The following is a 25,352-nucleotide window of genomic DNA, read 5'->3' on the forward strand; positions in this document are numbered from 1 at the left end:
AATGTCATTTTTTCTAAGCTCTTTCTTAATAGTTGTCTTCCCTCTTGGAAATAGGATTGTGCTACAGTAACAACCTGATTCGAGCATTTGGTGACACATTTACAACCTCATCCAACACACAGAGAATGGCTATGTCTTGCCTATTGCTCTTAAACACGGTTACATTTTAGAGGATAGTGAATTGATTTATGTTTAGTAGGATAATAATCCTCCAAATTGAAGTGGTCATTTTACAGTTTAGTGGGAGTGACAATTATATTAAAGCAAAACTTCTAACAACTTTGGAGCTTGTCAAATCCTATGAGGGTCCATCAATGAAAACAATTCCCTTCTGGTCATTGCAAAGCAGAGTAGTGCATGGTATAAGCCACGTGGATTGGCAAATATAAGTGAAGTCTAGAGAAGTCTTCAAAAGAGGAGCACCATCTAAATGGAGTCTAAACTTGTACCTTAGAATCTGTTCAACTGTCATGTTAAATGTATTTTGTTTAATATTAACTTTGAGGAATCTTTCACATCACTATCTTTAAGTTGAATGTTCTCAGGGTGGTGGCTAACATTCCGGAACTGCACTCCACCCTCTACACCAGAATGCCAGAAACCAAAGTCTTGGAGCACTAGGACATTATTTCTAACTCCTGCTCTAACAATAACTGATATTAGCATCGAATTTTACAGCTTACCAGGGGCTTCCACAACATCTCTATGACGGGAGAAGGAATTAATGTCCTTGGTTTGTAGTTGAGAAAATCGCAGCTCAGGGGAGCTTCAGTGATTTACCTGAAGTCATAACATGAATATGTGCAGAAGCTGGAACCCAGATTTTCTGGCTACAAATCTTTCTCCTGTACCATGTTGCCTCACCCTGTGGGGTTTGTGTTGGGATTAATGTTTTTACTGATGTATGGCTCACCATCGATTAAAGAAAAAGTATAAATGTTACCTCCAAGATGTTTTGGTAGGAAATAAATCAAATTGATTAAAAATAATTATGACAAATTATTCAACATATCTTCATAATATAGTTCGTAATATACTTCATTGGAGTGTAGCTTTACATATAAGAGCTGGAATCCTTGATTTTTAGTTTTGTTTTCATTTTACATACAAACTAATAAAAAAATGTATTCCCCACCCTTGGTCTGAATTTCAGGTATTGAAATTTTTAGCTGAAGTATATGTTTGACTCTAAGTCACACTGTTAAAAGTTTTCAAGTTGTCACCTCTGCTTTTCCAAATAGTAACTCCAAGGAATTACCTTTCAAAGTTTATTGTTCATTCATTACTCGTCTGTCCACCCATTCATCTATCCAATCATCCAAATGCCATTTTTGGAATGCCTATTTGAGCCAAGCAACAAGACAGATGTGGACTCTGCCTGAAATCCCTGCTTCCCTGAAATCCTTACTTCCTTAGACTAAGAACTCCTTGAAGACAGGAATCTTGTCATTCTGCACAGAACATAGCCAATTCTATTCGCAGAAAATCACTTAAACATTTTCTTCTACATTGAGATTTCTGGCTCCCCCTGCTGCCCACATACCCCCTCAGACATCTGGGAGTCAGGGGAGGAAACAGCCAAGTCTTCTTATCAAGCCTGACCTTTGGATAATGACTACAGTTCTCCCTTCTGAGCTTGCTGCTGTTCTGCCTTGTGGTCAACAAAATGATTCAGCTCAATGTGGCAATATATCTGTTGCTTCTTCCCAGATATCTTCTAGCAAGCTACATTTTTTTAAATGGTTGCTTCTGCCCTTCAGCATAGTGGTGAACTGTATTACCAAAGTACTATCTTGTGTGATTCAGTGAAGAGTTGGAGCTTAAAGATGTAATATTGATAAATTCGAAAAAACTGCAAACGCAGGAACATTCCCTTATTGCTGTCACTAAACAGATGCTTGACAGCTTATATTAAGAATAATAACTTATATTCAGAGAGTGTTCTTAGCTTTTCAACTTTCCTTCACATCCACTTCACAGCTCCCTTGTGAGGTGACCAGAAAAGGCGTGATTATAGATTATATGAAACTGTAAAGCTGAGAGAGGCTAAGTGACTTGTTTAAAGTTCCACAGCAAGCTAGTGGGAGAGTTGGGTCTCCCATCTATCACTCCAGGGATCAGGCTGTTAGGGCTCCTGGTCATCAGGAAAGCTGTATTTTTTTTTCTTATAGATTGGCACATGAGCTAACATCTGTTGCCAATCTTCTTTTCCTTTTTTCCTTCTTCTTCCTCTTCTCCCCAAAGCCCCCCAGTCCATAGTTATATATTCTAGTTGTAGGTTCTTCTAATTCTTCCATGTGGGATGCCGCCTCAACACTGCCTGAAGAGCAGTGCCATGTCCACGCTCCAGATCCAAACTGGTGAAACCCCGGGCCGCTGAAGCAGAGCACACCAAGTTAACCACTTGGCCACAGGGCTGGTCCCCAGGAAAGCTGTATTTTTAAGAATTATAAGGAGTCACAAAAAACTAATCAGTTGTCTCAGTGCGTACCATCGTATAGTTAATTATTTAGAAGTGATTTTCTAGAAACAAGAAGTGAGGAAACCAGCATTACCATGTAGGCAATTCTGAACAAGAAACTTCTTTCAAGCAGCAATTGCAATCCTTCCAAAATGAACGCTAATTAAGCCCCAAAGGGTAGGATTTAATAAACAAAAACAATGGTACAAATATTTTCTCTGTATTAGAATCCTTTTCAGTTCTGCAAGGATGGAACTAGTTATGCCATGACAGATCTTTTACTCAAAAATAATGAATACATAGCTGACATCACCTATGAGGCATTTCTGTTGTTTCTAGACTCCCTTTAAAATATAAGAATATTGGCTTCACTTATATTTGACACAAATATTTTTTGTTGGAGCATATACAGTATTTTAAGAAGTCAAGAACTTAAAAAAAAAACCAAGGGTCTTCTGATTTTTATCATCACTTGTTATTTAATTCTACAAAATAGATAAGCCCAACATTTTGTTTCTAAAATACTTTATTAAACACAATTACATTTCTTCGTCTTTCTAATCCTTTTCTTCTTAAAAATTACCTAGGATTTTATTAACTGATTTTTCTAAGCCTCTGACTTCCTTCTCCCTCACCATAAGTAAACCATAAGCTATATTACACACATACATTTTATTAAAATAAATGACACTTTTATTGCTTCCTGGACCACCACAAAGGATAGCCCTTTGTGATCCAAGTTAATTTACCCATGACGAAAATTCTTTACCTTTCAAAAACATGTTTTATAACATGATTAGATCTGTACTTCATAAATAAGCTAGAAAATGACATATGTGGCTTAGTTACAACCCCAAATAATTAGATTGAGAGTAAGGAGATGAATTAAATGGAACACAGCATAGTCATCCTAGCAAAGGAGATTACAGATAGGAGCTAGGATAACTAAGATAGAGGTCAAACATGTACGATAGTGTTAGAGAATAAGAAACTTGTTAGAGGTGATTCGGAAAAATGAAAAATGCTGACCACCACCACCACCAAAAATTCCACAACATATTATTGTAAATGTCACATTAAATTGTTTAATCTATCCCTCTTCGGGGAGCAATTAAAGTTTGCCTGGAATAGCATATTTTCTAGCCCAATATAGTGATAAAAGGGTCTGAAAAACAGAACTTTCAGCACTTTCTTTAAGGGGTTGATTTTCCTCCCTTAATAGGAAGTGGGGTTTTTTCCCCCCAAAATATTATACACTTAGTTCACCTTTTCACAGGGGATAGAGGTTGTGAAGAAAAATGAAATTCACATAGACCTCAAACCTCTCATTTTGGTGCATGGTTTCTGCCTCCTTCCCCATTAGAATCTTCACCAAAGCACTAACAGGGAGAAAAACTGACTGATCAAAGTGTCATTCTCCTATTCCTTCCCTGTCCAGCCCCTGGTAAAAGAACTACTGAACAAGAAATTTACCAAAAGGCAGGCAGCAGAACGGAGAATAAAGAATACCAAGGGTATGGCGAATCCATAAACCAGATAATAAGCTCCTGAATAATCAAGATTTGACTTAAACCTCAATTGTTTCTTACTTAGACCCATCATTCTATACTTTTCTTTAGTGTCTTAAACAGAATTGCAGTTTATCTCTAAGTCCTCGTTTGGAGGAAATGAGGGCAGGGAGTGATAACCAAACTTTGGCACTGGGACCATTGTTAGTAGCCTCTCTTGGCACTCCTCTATAATTTCCCTTATCTTGGCCACACAAAGGTGTTGCTAACCTTTGTAGGAGCTCTGAACACTATAAGAGGTGGTTGACAACTGGAGTAGTACCTCTTGTTCCCTTAGGCAAGGGTGAATTGATTCATTAGGAGTGAAGATTCCAAGAACATCAGTCTATTGTTACATTGGCTAATTGCCTTTTAAGACTGAAGAATCAGATTTCTCTCTCAGTGCGTATACCACACGTCAGCTGTGGGGGATCTGCTCCTTTGCATTCACCTAAAATTCTTCTCTTTGACTTTGCTTTAAAGCTTTTCTCCTTCTCATTCTCTAATGTAATGGGGCCTCTGCACAAAAATACTATCTATCCCCTGAGTAGTTGATTTCATCTTTAGAATTCATTTCAATCTACGACAGGTTTCCTGCTATAGCTACTGTACCTAGATCCAGATCCATTTCTCAACTCCATATTCCCAAACCTGGTATCTTCCCTGCTACAATAAACCATTAATATCTCAATTCCCAGAGATCTCACACTTCCTGATAAAATTGCCTCTTTCACCACAATTATGGTTTCAAGGCACCTGTGGACTTCGAAACTGCTTTTCCATGTTTTCAAAAATGTTTTTTCTACAAATAATGTCATCAACAAAAGGAAAACAGTTACTACTTCTGGAAGAAATTTAAGCTGAATGTGATGCAAGGGCAAGGAATAATAGTCTAGGATGCCTTAACTTACAGAAAGGTAGCTTCCTAAGGAAGATGTCTGAGCCGACATCAGTAACTAAGTATTCCTTGTGACCATGCCAACACTATTAGCACTTTTTTCCTACCCTGGTTGCTCATCCTGTGCTCTAGCTGCATTCCTTTTTGTTTTACAATTGTTTCCAAGTCACGTTAAGTAAGTACAGTTTCTTTCTCCTAAGTAGATGGCATCTTGTCTGCTCACTACACCCCCACACCTGGCTCAGGCATGTACACACACACTCACACACTGCAGTTCATCATACCACACTGTGTACTCCACAGACAGTCAATATATGCCTCATGACATATTTTATAATGGTCCTCTGGACACCTTCCCCTGGTAACATCTCATTCTCTTTCTACCACTTCTTATTCTCACTTCTTTAGAGACACGGAACTGAGGTAGACATAGTGAACAAAGTTACTGTCTTCTTCACTTAGGGAGCGATGTCAATGTCAAAACCCAAAGGAGAGTTCTATTTTGTAACGACAATTATTGTTCCTGCTTGTAGTTGAAGGGGAAGAGAGGAAAACCAAATTGGAAATGTTTATCCCTAAGCCTTTACCATAAAGACACAAGGAATTTTATCAGAAACAAGTGATCCACAGTTTGCCATACATCAACTGCAGTGATATGCTTAACTGGTAGAGTTTACACAGACATACTGGCATCTGTTTGTAGGTGATTCTCTTTACCAGACTGGGTAGGGCGTGGCCTTAGAGTGCATTATCACTTAAATAAAGGATGCTATGGATTACAGCAGATAGAACCAGCACAGCTCTTGCTCTAGTATACAAAGTTTGGCTGATATTTAACTTTTGCTAGGGGAAGAGGAAACATTTACAAGTTGTTATGCCAGCAGCCTATAAGCACAGTTTCTTACTTCATTCAAACCTTTCTGTTACAGAACATCACCACTATTAATACTGCCATTGTATGACTGAGTAGGGAATTGCTATCTCTGACTTACTGAAAAAGCACCTTCCATTTAACAGATTCAAATAAATTTAACACCATGTACAAACTAAACAAAAGTAATTAAAAACAAATGAATAAGGAATGCATAATTGCATAAATATTTATATAAATTCCTCTGGAAAAGAAGAGCAATGAGTGGTCTGTAGAATGTTAAAATATTAACAAGGCATCATTAGGATTTTTTAAAGACGTTTTTCCAAATCAGCAAGGGGTACTACAATGTAACTTTTATCTTTAGTAGAGCTTGAGTTCTGCTTCTAAAATTACCAATGACTTACTAAGAGACTTCGGGCAAATCACTAAACTAGAGTTCTTGTTTGTGATTTTTTATTTTAGGATATTTTATGAAATATACTAATGGGGTCCAAGAACTAAAAGACTCTCATTAACTAAAATTCTACACATGGAGTCCAAGATAAAAACTACCAACACTAAATAGTGCATTACAGTTTACAAAGGTATTTCATATCATTTCATATTTAAATTTTATAACTCTGGGGGTTGGAGTAGGTAGACCAGGTACTATTATTATTTTCTTTTAAAAACGAAGAGAACCGGGGTTTAAAGAGATTAATTTGCCCAATATAGCTTATAAGGAGTTAAACTGGTCTCAAGACTGCAATTTTAGTATTTTACCACCTAACTTAGTGCCTGACACATATGGGTATACTCAATCAATATTTGTTGACTGACTGAATGAATATATCACACCACCTCCCCTAACTACATTTACTCATTTGCAAACAGTCCTATATAGCTACGTTTCAGAGTAGTTGATAAGGTTATTTACTTCCCAATAAGGAAGCAAGACGCTACTGTGAAGATTAATGTAGCCATGTATTTTGGTAGTATAAGGCCTGCGAGCTGAAAAAGTAAGATATTCAGTGTCCAGCCACTGTGAAATTTGGAATAGAGTTGGTGAAAATTTTGTAGGATGTTTAAAAAATGATGGACCAATTATCAGTATTATTTTGTGGGGGAGGGACCTTTCAACAAGACTCAATGGGAAAAGTAAAATTTGGAAAAGCATTTGAGCCCCTGATAGGAAAATAACAATGCCTCTTAATTGTTATGCCTTTCATTCACAGTCAGAGAAAAGAAGTCCTAGAGTTGGCAAGGCCCTTGGCAGTCACCTGGTCTAATCATCCCCACCCCCTACTGCCATTCTGCTGAGAATTTTGGGGTGGTTGGGAGGGGATGTCATGTCTCAATAATGGGAGATTCAAGGCTAGACTCCAGTTTCCTTACTGACAGAACTCCTCATGTGAGCTGCTGGGACTCGTATCTTCTCTACAGGCGCCACCTAAAGAGATTTCCTATCGTCTTAAGTCCTTCCCTAACCACAGTGACCATCCTATAGCCCTACTTGGGAACATATGGCTTCCTGAGAGTACGACTTAAGTGGTAGCAGGTTGTATTATAGATAAATGCTTCCCTGGCCTTCCCAGAAGATCAGAGGTGTGTGGTAGAAGAGCAAAGGCTCTGGAATCAAACTTCTAGCATAACAATCCTGCCCTGCCACTTACTGATTGTGCAACTTTGGGCAAGATAATTAACTCCCTGAACATTAATTTCTTTATCTGCAATGGAGATATTATCTACTTCACAGAGCTTTTGAGATAATCCAAGTAAAACATAGTCACCAGAGGATCTGATACATAGTAAAATACTCAGTAAAAATGTGTTACCTTTTACCCACTCCTCCTTACCTGTAGTTACCCTAGGTACCTGAGCTAACACTGGCCTCAGTGAGACTCGGATAACTTTCCTTTCATTCAGTTAACAGATACTTATTGAGCAATTATTACATGCTAGCCTCTAGAAATACAACAGTGAACAAAAGAGATAAAAATCCCTGCCCTCATGGCGCTCATATTCTAGTAGCATATATAAAAAATAAAGAAAATAAATAAGTAAAATATATTGTATGTCAAATATTGATAAAACGCTTTGTCCAAATAGAAGAAGTAGATTAGATCAGGTCTATTGGCAAAAGCTTTGACCTACTCATTTTCTAGGAAATATTTGGTGTCTCTTGTCTTCTCTACTTGTTTTTTTAAGCGCTAGGACAACAAAAGGCTAAGACCTCCTTACATAGTCCCTTCTAATCTTGAGGTGTGAAGATGAATGGAATAGAATATGGGCAGGTAAGTTGGATATGTGAAAGGGTCAGAAAATGTTTCTGGTCCATTGAATTAAAAAGAGAGCAGGTTCCAATATTTAGGCATAAAGCTGGAATAATTAAACAAAAATGTGCATAAAAGCACCACCAATTGGGTATAAATAAGGGCATATGCAACTTTGGAAAGAAAGGTCAAAATCTGTAACATCTGCAAAGCTCTCAGATATCTGCTACCCATAGGAGGAAGGATAGACCCCAAATTTTGGCAAATATGATTTGGGTGGGATAGTAAATAGCTGAATAAGATGAAAAAAGCCTTCTGGGAATAACCCTATATTATAAGGACCTCTCCTTAATTTGTATTCTCCAAGCACTTGCAGTTTCTATCACCTTATTGAGCAGTAGAATGTACAGATCTTCAAGATTTTGTATATTGTCACCCACTTCACAGAACTGGAGACTAAACTACCAATTTTATATCTCTCTTAGCACACCACAGAGTGCACACTTAACGGTAGGTTCCTAATTGCCCTAGCGTGTGATATAAAGATCAGTAGGTTTTTAGTTGTTCTCAATTAGCTAAGGCTGGTCAATATTTTCTTGAAAATCCTCTGGCCTGGAAGTGAGTTCCTGTTATGTTCCTACTGACCAATAAGACATGGTGATAAAGGTGATAAAAGGAGCAAGTGACAATATTCATGGGAGTTTTATTAAGTTTATTAACAGAGGCATACTTCTTTAGTTACCTAAAGATATCAGAAAATTACAATTTGTTTCATGTTTGTTGGTAGCTGCACTAGCTATTCTATTACAGAAGAATTGATTTATGTGCAGCTGTTGAAAACACAATGAACCAGTCACCACAATTTTAACAAGTGTTGATGCTGGAATACCCACTTCAGATAGCATCTATAACGCTGTCATGAAGAAAGTTTACAGTACACTACCTAAAGTAATGATTCTGGTTCCACATTTGCCAAGATCAGTGTCACTGCTATAGTACTGGGTTCTACTGAGGTGGCAGTGAAATTTCACTCTTTTCATGGTCCTTTAAACAAGGCCAAGGCACACATCCAAGAATGCTGTTTTTTATTCTCTTCTTATGATATAAGCTTTATACCACTTGGACTGGGATAACATGAAGTTTATTTTGATTGTCGCCAAGTAAGTCATTCTTTATATTTGTCCCCCTCTTCTCATTCTTTATGTGTGAAAGTTGTGGGTAGAACAATTTACAAGGAAGATGACAGTTGCTGTTAGGAAATGGGTACATTTTTATTACAAGTTAAAATTAAGTCTCCACTCACAAGAAGTTTATAGAATGTGCATAGTGTGTGTGTGTTTGGGGGTCCTACAGAACAGATGTAAACAAGTAGCCATAATACAATGTGATGAGTATAAACAAAGTGCTCAAAAATGGAGCGTCTTATTCTTTGGCGACCTCTTCAGTAAGTCATATTTGTAAAGCAGATGGGGGGAAGGAAAAAGAGAAGAGAGTATTTCGGGAAAAAGAGATCACTGGAGCAAAGGCACAGAGTTCAGAGAGTGCAAAAGTAAATTCAAGGAAATCTTAGTGGCCCTGTGGCACTTGAGTATAATGTAAGAGGGTGCTGAGGAGCAGAGAAGTCATGCCTATCCTTTTACTTTGCTATGAGACTTGTACGCTATCTGGCTTCTTGCATAGTTTCATTGGCATCACCTAGAAGTCTTACAGAAGAATATCACTCACACTAAGATTCTCTAATGAAACAAGGCTACCAGATAGACAAAGGGGCAGAAAAATGCAAAGTGAAAAAGAAATTGGACAATGGAAAGTAGAGGAAGGATTTAAGGATGCTCACCTCAAACACACCTGAGACAGTGTTGGGATGTGGCAGCAGACCTTAGGGAGAGGATTGCTGTTTCTGAGCCAGGATTTGGGCCCAGACTATCAGAAGCACAGGCACATAAAAAAAAAAAATCTTCAAATAGTGGCTTTGACTGCAAATCAAGGGGTAGTTTTCACACGGAAGCAGCATACAAAAGGTAGTCATTTGCCAAGAGAGATCAGTAGCAATGATAAGGGTCATCTTTAAATGTCAAGGGCAGAGTTTTGTAAGTCCAATACAACTGATGGATGCATTCGACCAAGATCCACGTTTGACCAGTTCACCTCCACATAGTATACCTTCTGTTCTTTATCAAAGTAAAGGCATTTTTTCTGACTTTTGGAACACAGGACAGCAACGAATGGCTTTGGTGTTACAGAATAGTCCTGAGGCTTCCTCTCCAAATACACCTCACTATCTTCACTCTCTCTTCCCTTTCTGATCTTCTACAACTTGTCTTTTTTCTTCATTCTTTTATCTTCTCTTAGCTTAGGTCTTCCAAGAGCGTCTATGGGAACAGTTTTAGCAGTACTGATGACCCCCAAGGTTCAAAAGGGAGTACGGATGTCTATTAGAAGGCTTCCAAGAAATACTAGTGGAATTCTTGAAAATCTGCACGATCTGAAATTGGGAAAATTCTTAATGAATGTTTGAAATCATTAGAATACACTTAAACCATACTTTATTTCCACATACCATAGAACTTTGAGAGTTGGAATAGGCCCTGGAAACCATATAATACAATTTCCTCACTTGATATAGGAAAAAAAATTGAAGACAAGTAAGATGATTTGTCTAAGGAATATAGTTATTGATAAATAAACTAACACTTAGATTTCCTATGAAATTACTATTTTTTAAGGCTAAAAGTACATGTACTGAATTAGTTTCTTTTTCTTCATTATGGCAAAGGAAAGATATAACATGAGATCGACCCTCAACAAATTCTTTTTTTTAATTTAATTTTATTTTTTAATTGCAGTAACATTGGATTATAACATTATATAGCTTTCGGATGTACGTCATAACATATTTGGAATTCTGTGTAGATTACATCATGTTCACCACCCAAAAACTAATTATAGTCCATCACCTCACATGTGAGCCTAATCACCCCTTTAGCCCTCTCCCATCCCCCCTTCCCCTATGGTAACCACCAATCCAATCTCCGTTGCTATGTGTATGTTTGTCGTTGTTTTTATCTTCTACTTATGAGTGAGATCTCCCTCTGACTAATTTCAGTCAGCATAATACCCTCAAGGTCCGTCCATGTTGTCACAAATGGCCGGATTTTATCATTTCTTATGGCTGAGTAGTATTCCATTCTGTATAAATACCATATCTTCTTTATCCATTCATCCCTTGATGGGCACCTAGGTTGCTTCCAAGTCTTGGCTATTGTGTATAATGCTGCAATGAACATAGGAGCGCATGTATCTTTATGCCTTTGCATTATCAAGTTCTTTGGATAAATACCCAGCAGTGGGATAGCTGGATCATATAGTAGATCTATTCTTAATTTTCTGAGGATACTCCATACTGCTTTCCATAGTGGCTGCACCAGTTTGCACTCCCACCAGCAGTGTACGAGGGTTCCCATCCCTCCACATCCTCTCCAACATCTGTTGTTTCCTGTCTTATTAATTATAGTGATTCTGACCAGAGTGAGGTGATACCACATTGTAGTTTTGATTTGCATTTCCCTAATAGCTAATGATGTTGAGCATCTTTTCATATGACTGTTTGGCCATCCACATATCTTCTTTGGAGAAATCTCTGTTCAGATCTTTTGCCCATGTTTTAATTGGGTGGTTGTTTTTGTTGTTGTTGAGCTGTATGTGTTCTTTGTATATTTTGGATATTAACCCCTTATCTGATATATGGTTTGCAAATATCTTCTCCCAATTGTTAGGTTGTCTTTTCATTTTGTTGATGGTTTCCTTTGCTGTGCAGAAGATTTTTAGTTTGATGTAGTCCCATTTGTTCATTTTTTCTTTTGTTTCCCTTGCCTGGTCAGACATGGTACTTGAGAATATGCTGCTAAGACTGATGCCAAAGAGTGTACTGCCTATGTTTTCTTCTAGAAGTTTCATGTTTTCGGGTCTTACATCCAAGTCTTTAATCCATTTTGAGTTGATTTTTGTGCATGGTGTAAGGGAATGGTCTACTTTCATTCTTTTGCATGTGGCTGTCCAGTTTTCCCAACACCATTTATTGAAGAGACTCTCCTTTCTCCATTGTATGCTCTTGGCTCCCTTGTTGAATATTAGCTGTCCATAAATGTGTGGGTTTATTTCTGGGCTCTCAATTCTGTTCCATTGATCTGTGTGTCTGTTTTTGTGCCAGTACCATGCTGTTTTGGTTACTATGGCTTTGTAGTATATTTTGAAATCAGGGAGTGTGATACCTCCAGCTTTATTCTTTTTTCTCAGGAATCCTTTGGCTATTCAGCGTCTTCTGCTATTCCACATAAATTTTAGGATTCTTTGTTCTATTTCTGTGAAAAATGTTGTTGGAACTTCAATAGGGATTGCGTTGAATCTATAGATTGCTTTAGGAAGTATGGACATTTTAACAATGTAAATTCTTCCAATCCAAGAGTACGGAATATCTTTCCATTTCTTTGTGTCTTCTTCGATTTCTTTCAACAATGTTTTATAGTTTTCGGTGTACAGATCTTTCACGTCTTTGGTGAAATTTATTCCTAGGTGTTTTATTCTTTTTGTTGCAATCGTAAATGGGATTGTATTCTTAATTTCTATTTCTGCTACTTCATTGTTAGTGTATGGAAACACAACCGATTTTCGTTTGTTGATTTTCTATCCCACGGCTTGACTGTATTCCTTTATTGTTTCTAAAAGTTTTTTAGTGGATTCTTTAGGGTTTTCTGTATATAAAATCATGCTGTCTGCAAAGAGTGACAGTTTCACTTCTTTTCAAATGTGGATCCCTTTTATTTCTTTTTCTTGCCTGATTTCTCTGGCTAGGACTCTTAAATAAGAGTGGTGACAATGGGCATCCTTGTCTGGTTCATGTTCTTGAAGGGATAGCTTTCAGTTTTTCTCCATTGAGAATGATATTTGCTGTGGGTTTGTCATATATGGCCCGTATTAGGTTGAGGTATTTTCCTTCTATACCCATTTTATTTAGAGTTTTTATCATAAATGGATGGTGTATCTTGTCAAATGCTTTCTCTACATCTATTGAGAAGATCATGTGATTTTTATTCTTCATTTTCTTGATGTGGTGTAGCACGTTGATAGATTTGTGGATTTTGAACCATCCCTGCATCCCTGGAATGAAATCCACTTGATCATGATGTATGATCTTTTTAATGTATTGTTGTATTCGATTTGCTAGAATTTTGTTGAAGATTTTTGCATCGATGTTCCTCAGTGATATTGGCCTGTAATTTTCTTTTTTTGTGTTGTCGTTGTCTGGTTTTGGTATGAGGATAATGTTGGCTTCATAGAATGAGTTAGGAAGTGTCCCCTCCTCTTCAATTTTTTGGAAGAGTTTGAGAAGGATAGGTATTAAGTCTTCTTTGACTGTTTGGTAGAATTCACCAGGGAAGCCATCTGGTCCTGGACTTTTATTTTCTGGGAGGTTTTTGATTGCTGTTTCAATCTCCTTACTGGTGATCGGTCTATTCAAATAATCTACTTCTTCTTGGTCCAGTTTTGGAAGGTTGTATGTTTGTAAGAATTTATCCATTTCTTCTAGATTATCCAATTTGTTGGCATATAGCTTTTCATAGTATTCTCTTATTATCTTTTGTATTTCTGAGGTGTCCGTTGTAATCTCTCCTCTTTCATTTCTGATTTTATTTATTTGAGCCTTCTCTCTTTTTTTCCTGGTGAGTCTAGCTAAGGGTTTGTCAATTTTGTTTATCTTTTCAAAGAACCAGCTCTTGGTTTCATTAATTTTTTCTATTTTTTTTTTAATCTCTATTTCATTTATTTCTGCTCTGACTTTTCCTATTGCCTTCCTTCTGCTGATTTTGGGCTTTGTTGTTCTTTTCCAGTACCTTTAGATGTGCTTTTAGATCATCTATTTGGGATTTTTCTTCTTTGTTGAGGTAGGCCTGAATTGCTGTAAACTTCCCTCTTAGAAACGCTTTTCCTGTATCCCACAGATTTTGGCATGTTGTGTTTTCATTTTCATTTGTCTCCAGGAATTTTTTTTATCTCTCCTTTGATTTCTTCATTGACTCAATCGTTCGGTAGCATTTTGTTTAATCTGCACATTCTTGTGGCTTTTCTTGTTTTCTTCCTGTAGTTGATTTCTATTTTCATACCTTTGTGGTCAGAAAAGATGCATGGTATTATTTTGATCTTCTTAAATTTATTGAGACTTGTTTTGTAGCCTAAGATGTGATCAATCCTGGAGAATGTTCCATGTGCATTTGAAAAGAATGCGTATTCTGTGGTTTTTGGATGGAATTTTCTGTATATATCTACTAAGACCATCTGGTGTAATGTGTCCTTTAAGGCCAGTGTTTCCTTATTGATCTTCTGTTTGGATGATCTATCCATTGGTGTAAGAGGAGTGTTAAAGTCCCCTACTATTATTACTGTCTATTTCTCCTTTTATGTCTGTTAATAATTGCTTTATATATTTAGGTGCTCCTATGCACCCTCAACAAATTCTTAAGTGTACAGTAGTACAGTGTTGTTGCCCACCATACAGTATGCGCATTCTTGTAGAGCAGATGTCTAAAACTTTTTCATCTTGCATAACTTACTTAGTTTCTTTGGTGGTCTGCTGAAGCTACATTTTTAGTGATGGCGACTCCTGTACATTTCTAGGTAACCTCCCAAGCTTATCTTATATGCAATCATATAAATATAATCTGGTGTCTTACTTCAAGTTGCTTCATTTTTATTTAATGAGAATAACTCCAGGTTGTATGGAATGAAACTCTCTTCCACATAGATTCATTTTTAAAGAATAGGGACCTTGATAAATTTTATTCAATTAAAATAAAAAACTTCTGTTCAACAGAGGCAGCATAAGCAAAGTTAAAAGACAAACTGCAGACTAGGAGATCATATTTTCAAAGCATAAGGGATTAGTAGGCAGAATAGATAATATCCTTCAAACCAATAAGATAAACACTAAAAGCCAAATAGAATAATGGGTAAATGATATGAACAGGCAATTCATAGAAAAGGAAATCCACATGACCAATAAACACATGGAAAGATATTAAACCTTACTAGTAAATGAGAAAATGAATATTAAAACACAGTGAGACATCATTTCATACTCACAAAATTGGCAAAATGTTTTAAGTCTGACATTACAGCACTGGAGGATATGGAGAAACAGAAACCCTCACATACTACTCGTGGAAGCATAAAGTGGTTGTTATGGACTGAATGTTTATGTTGCCCCAAATTCATATGTTGAAATCCTTACTCCCAATGTGTTAGTATTAGGAGGCGGAGCCTTTGTGAAGTAACGAAATCATGAAGGTGGATCTCTCAGGAATGAGACTAGTGTCCTTATGAAAGAAACCCCAGAGAGCTCTCCAGCCTTCTTTTCCACCACATGAGGATATATAAGTTGGCAATTTGAAACCTGGAAGAGGGCTCTCACCAGAACCTAACCATGCTGGCACCCTGATCTTGGACTTCCAGTCTCCAGAACTGAGAGAAATAATTTTCTGTTGTTTATAAGCCAGTCCACGGAACTTTAGTTTTTATTTTTATTTTTTTAATTTTATTGAGGTCATATTGACCTATGACATTGTGTAAATTTCAGGTGTACATTACTAATAGCAGCCCGAGCTGTAAGACAGTAGTATAACAACTTTGGAGAGCAATGTGGCAGTGTCTAGTCAAGTTGAAGATGCACACACTCTGCAACCCAGCAACGCCACTTCGAGGTGAAAAACATCTCACACATATAGAGAAGGAGACATATGATGATGTGTACTGGAATATTTTTTTGTAGTAGTGAAAAAACCTAAAAAGCCGATCAACAAGGAAATAGATAAATATGCTGAGAAACAGCCATTCATAAATGAAATACTTTACAGCTGTTAAAATGAATAGGTATGTATATTGATATAGATAAATCTCAGAAATATTGAGTGAAAAAAGCAAGTTGCCTAATGATACACACAGTATGATATAAATTTTGTAAACACTAAAACTATGCCAAATACTGTTTCTAGATGCATACGTGTACAAACACATGAATGGGAAAGACGTACGCCTACTTTGGGATGGTAGTTCCTCTGGGGAGGAAGGGAGAAAAATGTGATCAAGGAGGGGCACAGAGTAAACTTTAACTGATCAACAACATCTGTATTCTTAAAGAATTGGAAATAAATATGGAAAATATTAATGTTTGGTAACTCTGTATGGTGGGTATAACTGTATACCATGTTTTCCTCTCTATTTGAAGTTTTTGATAATACAATACTTTTATGAAAGAATAGAGAAGTACATTTCCTTTACAACTATTAATGCTCACATTCAAAAACTAAAGTTAGCTATATGGTAGACATTATGTTAACTCTGAACGCTGTTTTGTCAACCATCAGCTTACGCAGTCCAAATCAAGAGAGAGTTGGGCTTAGAGGCCCTTTTTTATTTTAAATAAAGTCCCACAAAGAGATAAGCATATGTAATTACATATCATAAACTTTCACTATATATACTGTCAAGTGCATAACAGGATCACATTTTAAATCCTTGATTTGTTGTGCCTCAAAAGTATGTGCAGACATTAACTCCATGTCCAAGCCAGTGAGATAAGCCACCATGCCCTTTGTTAATTACAAACAATGTTCTCTACTTTCAGGTAAACTTTGCTGTGCCTTGATTAGGTCCAGACCTTAAATTGGAGGGTAAACTGTCTTTAGTTTGAGGAAAATACAAGGCAAATGGTGTAGAAAAATTCTTAAAAGTCAACAAGAAATAGTTCAAACATACACAATTGAAAGCTATGTAGTAGCCAGAGCTCAGTGAAGAAGAAAACCCTAGAAAGTTTGGGAGGGAAATGACTTCAACTAATTTTAGAAAGTGATTTATGTGGTCTTAAAAATGGTTTATAAATAAATGGTCACTATTGAAATCACATTGACTAGTGGTTTCTGAGTTCATGTTAATATCAGGAAATTATACATGCTTGCTGGGGCTTATAGAGATAAAACAGACTGTGTGTTGATGGACACAACTCTCTACTAATAGACTAGTTAACCCAACCAAAATGCAGAAACTCATTAAAAGCATTTAAATTCATGTTAAATGCAAATATGCAATTATCTGCAATTGTGGTAACTAAAATAAACAATACTCAGAACCATAAGAAGGCCCTAATAAAACATTTGAGATTGAGAACGTGACTTTTAGGAGTTAGACTAGTAATCAAAGAGCAAAACTAGTTCATGCTAGGGCAGGGTTTCATTCACACAGTATATCCAGGATCAGAGATAATAATCCATAAGGTCTGAAAAGCCATGAAGTTCCTCTAAATTTAAGTACAGCTACCTAAAAATGGGCTAATTTCTAAATGTGGATACATGCTCCAAAATACTACAAAGCTTTGCAGTGATACTGTACCCTCTGATTGGAATACTCTTCCCCATTTCTCTTTGCTAGGCTACAATGACTCATTCTTTAAGTCTCAGCAAGAACATCATTTCCATGGGAATTCTTTTTACCTTCTCTACCCTCTACATCTCAGGTTCTGTACTCCTGCTAGGTATTCTATTACACTCTGACAGTCACCCATTACAGTACTTAAACTTTATTTTAACTGTTTGCTGTCTTCCTTACTAGCCCAGAAGCTTGTGAGCCAAGAATCAATCCTGTCTTGATTATTACAGTTTTTCCTTAGCAAAGCACAATACCCGACACATAGTAGGAACAGGTCAAATGTCTGCTGAATACCTTGATGAATAAATGGGTGGATGCATAGATAGCCAGATATACGTATATGAATGTGTGATCAAATTCTCCAGAGTGCAAAGTAACCATTTTTTTAAAGTATATTAGATAATATGACAGTTTGTGTGTGTGTGTGTGTGTGTGTGTGTGTTTCTTTAAATTTCATGGTGATGGGGTGTATTATGCATATGTTTATGGGGAGGGAGAGACTTTCTAAAAACACAAATACCAGTATGCCTAAAAAATTCCTGAGGAGTCATAATTTTTCAGATTTATGTATTTATGCTCAAACTGCTCCCATCCTTGTTTCATTTATTCCTACAATCTCCAAGCAAAATAGATAAGGAGAGATATTATCATTATCACTTTTCTGAAGGGGAAATGGATTGAGCAGTGAAGTGAACTTGCCCAACTACAAATGGTATCCCAATATCTGAGTTGATGCTCCAGCCACTAGAACAGTGTATCCTGGTAAGATCACAATTATTATCACAATCTTTTTAGAGTGCAAGAAACAGATATGGGCAAATGTCTGAGACAGAAAGAGAGCCCATAATTCATACTGACTAATCTGCTTTCCAGGCTCTAGTAAAGGTAATTTAGCTTCTGAGCTCATGTTACTTATTTAACTAGCACATACAAGGGGATATTAGGGCTGAGATGGAAGCTTACTTTTCATTTTTAAGTTGATAAAATTTTGCATTAACATTGATCATTCAGTTTAGTAGAAGAAATCAGCAGGCTGATAATAGGAAATGCATTTAACAAGAATGACCAAGATTTCAGCTGGAAGAATTAAATCTAATATTTTTCTGAAATATAATTGATTAGAAAAAAAAGTTGAGTCTGATTTATCTTTGTAATTAATGCCCTGTGGAAAATAACATTGAGATTAAAACACCTATATTAACTGAGCTCCTTTTTGAGCCCTATAAGGTCTAGTTTGATTATCATTACGTGAAAGCATTGAAATGAGCTGCCCTCCTCCATATTTCTTTTCCTTAAAAAAATCAATACAATTCAGTAAGGTGTTTTTAAACCTGGGAAGCAGAGTAGATGCTGCTCACAAAGCAATACTGAGGGTCAGCTATAAATAAGCTTTTATTACATTTTCAGCCTCACATGATGCCTTTCCATCAAGGGGCTCAAGGACCTCACTGGAAGGGCCACTTCCCTGGAGCTTGATCAGCAGGGATCTGTGGAAGGTGCCTTTGTCCAGACATGAAAGGCAATGGTGACCTTCTTAGACTGAGAGAGGAGATCAGGCATACTATTGTCTTGGGTTCTATTAACCCATTCTTACTGGCAGACAATATTCAAACTATAAAGGAAGATTTCAATGTTAAAAGAAATCTATGTGTGGGGCCAGCCCAGTGGTGTAGCAGTTAAGTTTGCACGCTCTGCTTCAGCGGCCCAGGTTTGCCAGTTCAGATCCTGGGTGTGGACCTAGGCACCACTTATCAAGTCATGCTGTGGCAGGCGTCCCACATATAAAATACAGGAAGATGGGCACAGATGTTAGCTCAGAGCCAATCTTCCTCAGCAAAAAGAGGAAGATTGGCGGTGGATGTTAGCTCAGGGCTAATGTTCCTCAAAAAAAAAAAAGAAGAAAAAAGGAGAAATCTATGTGTCTATAATATTTATTGTAACAAATAACACGTGCCCCTTTTATTCTAGACCTTCTAACTTCACCCTGTTTCTAATGTACTGACTGATACTGCTTTCTTCTTTCAGGTCTTTCTCACTGATGGGCTACTTATTGCTCCTCTGTGCTCCAGGAAAATAACAAGTAACAAGGACAAAAGCTGCCTGTGCCTCAAGAGCTGACATAAGAAGGTAAATATTAGGGCAGGGTACCGTAATTATGATAACTGCTTTGATTAAATGCTTACCACATGCCAAGCCCTGTACTATCAGGTACTTTACATGTACTACATCATTTAATTTTTCTCCACAAATTATCAGATAAATATTACTGCTGTCCTCATTTTACAGAAGAGGAATTTGAATATCAGCTGGTTAATTAATTAATTAATTTTTGAGGAAGATTAGCCCTGAGCTAACTACTGCCAATCCTCCTCTTTTTGCTGAGGGAGACTGGCCCTGAGCTAACATCGTGCCCATCTTCCTCTACTTTATATGTGAGACGCCCACCACAGCATGGCTTTTTGCCAAGCAGTGCCATGTCTGCATCCGGGATCTGAACCGGCGAACCCTGGGCTGCTAAGAAGTGGAACATGTGAACTTAACTGCTGCGCCACCGGGCCTGCCCCTGGTTAATTTATTTACTCAAGGTCTCACAGTTAAGTAAATGGCAGACTCAGGATTTAAACCAAGGTTTATTTGGTTATAAAATTGTTTTTCTATGCCACACCACCACCCTGAAGCAAAATGATCTCCTCTAAATGTGGTGTCAGGTGGCATGCGTGCCTGCAAGCAGAAGAAATTCCAAGCTTTCAGATCTTTGGCTAAAGGGATGCTGTAGAGCTTGGGATTGTAATAATGGCTAACATTTATTGAGGGCACAGTACAGGCAGTGTTCTAAGGGCTTCACATGCATTGACTCCTTTAATCCTTACAATAACTCTCTTAATTAAAGTATGTGCTATTTTAATGCCCAATACAAAGATGAAGAAACTGGCACTGAAAGGTGAAATGACTTACTCAAGGTCACACAGCTGGGAAGTAGTGGAACTAGAATTCAAATCCAAGCAGTCTGTCTCAAGCCTACTCGCTTAACCACAACACTATACTAATGAGAAATTGGTTGAGATCAGAAATTGTCCCGAAGGAAAAAAATAATCACACAGTTTTACAACTGGAAAGAATCTTAAAGATTATTCAGAAAAGGGAGGCAGAGAAAGGTTAACTGACCTGCCCAAGGTTACATGGTTTGCAAGTAGCTTGAGCCTACACTATACTCCAGGTCTTCCAGACCCTAGTCAAGTGTTTGTTCCATTATATCATATTATGCTCTCCCAGATATACTTACATGGTAAAATATAAGTAGAATTCAGTTAAACAGCCTTTTCTGGGCCTGCATTGGAGCTATTGAACATAGTTGGAGAAAATTCACATAGCTGAGCTGATGGGCTTCACTTTCATTTAAAGTATTCATGATCACAAGCCTCAACTGAGCACTCATCTCTGCCCAGCAATGCTACTTCTGCATTAAACTTGCTTTCCCACTTTGATTCAAAGTGACTATGATATATCTTCACCTCTCTTCCCTTTCCTCCCACATCTTCCCCACTCCTCTCCCGTTTCCTGCCTTTAACTGCGGATCTTGCCTCATGCTTTATGGAGAAAACAAAAGCCATCAGAAAGAGCTCTCTCATCTTCCCACGGCCAAATCCACAAACTGACCTACATCTTTATCTATATTCTCAACTCTTCTGTCCTGTTAAAATGAAAAGAGTGGCCCTGAATCTAATCCTCTCTTGCCTGCTCAAAGACACTGCTCCTGCAGATATCCCTTTTCTTCTGCATCATTTTTTCCCTTTCTACGGGAAGTCAGCTTCAACTCCTACTCTTTGAACATCCTGTATTTCCCAACTATCAGTAAATCCTGCCTTTTGATTCTAACTTTAAAATACATCTTGAATCTCTCTCTCTCTTCATCTTTGCTAACATCATCTTTACCCAAGCCACCATTTCCTCTTACCTACGCTCCTGCAATAAACAAATAGCTTCCTAATAGGCTATCATGCTTCCATTCTTGCCCAACTTTGACTAATTCTTCACAGAGCAGCCAAAGTACCCTTTACAAAAAATATAAAACAATTCATATTACTCCCGTGCTTAAAACCTTAGTGCAGGTTCTCACTGCTTTTAGAATAAAATTCAAACTTCGTGAGGCCTAGAAACCCTGTATAATGTGGCCTCTGTTTACTTCTCTGAATGAACTTCATCTCATGCCATGTTCCCTTTCACTCAACTACGCGGGCCTTCCCTCTGTTTCTGCAACATACCCAGTCCTGTCTTGCCTCAGAGACTGTGTGTGCTGTTCCCCATGCTCTTTGTGAGACAGATGCCTTCTCGTTCATCAGATCTCAGCCGGAAATGCATCTTTTCGGAGAAACCTTCCTTCCATGACTCTAAGCAGGTCCTGCCTATTTTTCTCATCCATAGCTGTTCTAGCACTTACCACCATCAGTAAGAACTTTATGTATGTAGTACTTATTTGTTTCTTTGTTCACTTGTCTGCCTCAAAGCTCAATGAGGTCGGGGACCTCTGTGTATCTTTTTCCACTGTTTTATTTACCATATCTAACAGAGTATCTGGTACCAAGCAGGTGCTCAATAAGTTTTTGCTGAATTAGAAAATGAATGAATTAATTCCTGGATCCTGCTGAAAAATATCTGGGACAATAGCCAAATGGGGAGAGACACAGGCCTTAGAATAAACCAAAAAAGGGAAGAAGTCAATTAGTGCCATCCAAAGTGTTCACCTAAAGAGATCTTCTTCAGGTCCTCTATAATCACTATTCAACACTTCGCTATCAACTAAAGATACTCAAAACAGGGGAAAATAATTCTGACCTCCTTAGGAAAAGAATCTGGCTGGTGTCACGACCCAAACTTTTTGCCAAACTATAATCAGCAGATTCTGATTTCCTTTCATGGTAATCTCTTTCTTAAAAAAAAAAAAAACAGTATCTGCAAAGTTAACCCAGATGAGGGACAGGACCTTGAGGATGATAACTGTTTAAGGCTCTCCTTGTCAAATATGCTCCTTCTCACTCTGCACACTTGAAAGTGGGAGTTACATTTTACTTGGTTATTTTTACCTCAAGTCATTTATTCCTCTGCTAAGTAGTTTATCGATTCTTCAACATCAATTTAGAGCTGGAGTTTACAGCACTCCCATCAGAAATCATATAGTGCTCAAAATAAATGTCTGGCCCAAACAATACCATGTCAGTTGTTGAAGATATAACTCAGGAAAACAAATGCACCTAAAGGTAGAAACTAAATATAGATATCCCCTTACATACACACACACACACACACACTTGAGATATGACCTTTGTAAGAACAGAAAATAAAAGAGGAAAAAATCTATAACATAAGAAAAATTCAGTAGTATAAGGAGTCTAATAAGGAAAGTGTTAGAATTCACTATAACCCACTACCTCCCACTAATGTCCCATAATAGTTATTTTAGACAGGAAGCACAAGGTTGCCAAATGTTCTTGTTCTACATTTCCTGTACTAGTTTCACATCCTACACTTCTAGCCCTAGTATTAAAAATGTGGTCCATGATATTTTACTTCCTGGCTTCTAGAGCAGGAGAATCCAAGGCCTGCCTATAAACCTTTTGGGATTCAAATTCCAACATTCATCTGTAGAAAGCACATCTGCCTACACACACCACCCTCTTCTAGCAAAATGTTGGTTATGCTCAAATGCTTTGGGATTAGGAGTGAGGAAGTCTTGAATTACATATCTAAGTATAACCCATTATCTGATGGGCCAGAGAAACACAAGAAAGACACAAATGTTTTAACAGTGTCACAGCAACTATCAGTATTCATGCACAATGACACACACGTACAGCACTAAATTTCCTTTTCACCCTAGAAGGAAAGCAGGTGCTAAACTTTCTCGAGTCTAGCATTGCATATTTAAAATAACTGCTTTACATGTTCATTTGGAGTTGCAACTCATCTGAGACACTTAGGGGATTCCCCAAAGTGCACCAGAATTTGGGCATATATGAAATGGCAATTACTTTCCATTCCTTTTCTCCAAGTTCCTCATAATTGCTCTTCCTGACATAGTTCTATGTTCTTTAGGGGAGTGTGGAAAGGGGCCCAACACACAGGGTGGTCTTTCAAAATCGCATGACTAGGCAGCATCATTCATTCAACAAATGTTTACTGAGTGCCTACTAGATGCCAGGCACTGCTCTAGAAGCTGGGATAACAAGCCCACAGAGGCGATGCACAGGTTCAAATGAGTTTAAGAAAGTAACAAGGAGAGAAGGATTTCTGATTTTTAAGGCTGTTCCCTTTTTATTTTTAATCAGGCAATGGAACAGCAACTTCCATAGGCTGTCAGTAGCAGGTGAGATGTCAAATAGGGAGTCTCTTCCTCAGGGCAACCTGACTTTGGCTTCTCTCCTTTCTAATTCCGGCATAGCATACCACAAGATCCAGGGAAAGGAGATCTGAAAAGTGAAGGCAATTTTGTGCTGAGTAACTCAGGCAAACAGAATACTCTCTAAGGGAAGCTCCCCAAGACCATCCCTGCCCTGAGCCCAGGTCTCCACTGTTACTTGCTTTACATCTTGGGTTTAAGGTCCTTCTTCACCTTGTTCTCTCCATCACTTCAATATAGCACATAGAGGCAGTTCAAGTACACAATTATCTTTACTCTGGTGGGAAGAAACCTTAAACTAAATTTCTATGCAGATCATTCATTCATTTGACAAATATTTAGTGAGTACCTACTATGCCCCAGGGATGGCTCTTGGTCCTGGGGATATCTCGATGAACAAACAGATAATAAGTCCTACTCTCATGGAGTTTACAATTTAAATGGCAGTTGTTAAGATAAGTTATAGTCAATTTTGCAGTGACCACAGAGCTTAATACTGATTCAGGTGATTACACAGTCCCTTCTTGTTCCTCCTTTCCCTAGCTTCTACTAGACAGCCCAACCTCTGGGCCTATGTCTTCTTGCTGCTTCTGATGTTTCCATCCTCCACTTCCACTCCTAGGTCTAGCCTTGATGCCCTCTTTCAGCTGCCTCTACTCCCCTCTCAGATCCTCAGGCACATCCCCTTTAGTTGTGATTATTCCTAATGAATAGAGTTCTCCTTACAATGGTACCCTATCTTTCTTAGTTCCTGGTGACAGCAACTTGACCAAAATCACCAGAACACTGGCCTTTGGGTTCTGGTCTTGGGAATCCCTGATTAGCCTTTTCTTAGCCTCTTAGCTAAGTCTCCAACTCCATTTACAAATCCCTGTTTTCCTTAACGCCTCTCTAATCTTTTCTTTTTGTTTACTTTGTACCTCTATTTTTTCCTGAAAAACATTTCTCAACAAAGTTGGGAAAGGAAAATAGCTGGGAATATGGAAGGTCAGGCTCCAATTTAAATAATATTTGTTTAAAAAGTCTGGATTGTCAAGAAATAACAAATGTTGGAGAGGATGTGGAGAAAAGGGAACCTTCATCCACTGCTGGCAGGAATGCAAACTGGTGCAGCCACTATGGAACACAGTATGGAGATTTCTCAAAACATTAAAAACAGAAATACCATATGATCCCAGCATCCCATTACTGGGTATTCATCCAAAGAACATGAAATCAACAATTCAAAGAGATTTATGCATCCCTATGTTCATTGCAGCATTCTTCACAATAGCCAAGATGTGGAAGCAACCCAAGTGCCCATCAATGGATGAATGGATAAAGAAGATGTGGTATATATATATACAATGGAATACTACTCAGCCATAAAAAAGACAAAATTGTACCATTTGTGACAACATGGGATGGACTTTAAGGGTATTAGGCTAAGAAATAAGCCAGACAGAGAAGGAC

General features: G+C 37.7%; 1 protein-coding gene across 17 annotated transcripts in view; it reads right to left on the reverse strand.

Moving 5' to 3' along the window:
- Positions 1 to 25,352, reverse strand: part of ENOX2 (ecto-NOX disulfide-thiol exchanger 2) — a 259,106-nt gene that overhangs the window by 172,105 nt on the left and 61,649 nt on the right. For 4 of the 17 annotated variants that reach the window (XM_070501972.1, XM_070501970.1, XM_070501968.1 and 1 more), the window contains exon 3: positions 9,870 to 10,517. The exons of the other annotated variants lie outside the window; for them this stretch is intronic. The gene's annotated coding sequence lies outside the window, so the exon portion shown is untranslated. The remainder of the gene's footprint in view (positions 1 to 9,869; positions 10,518 to 25,352) is intronic. 17 annotated transcript variants of the gene reach the window in all.

This window comes from Equus asinus, chromosome X (genome assembly GCF_041296235.1).
Source record: "Equus asinus isolate D_3611 breed Donkey chromosome X, EquAss-T2T_v2, whole genome shotgun sequence".
Classification (NCBI taxonomy): domain Eukaryota; kingdom Metazoa; phylum Chordata; class Mammalia; order Perissodactyla; family Equidae; genus Equus; species Equus asinus.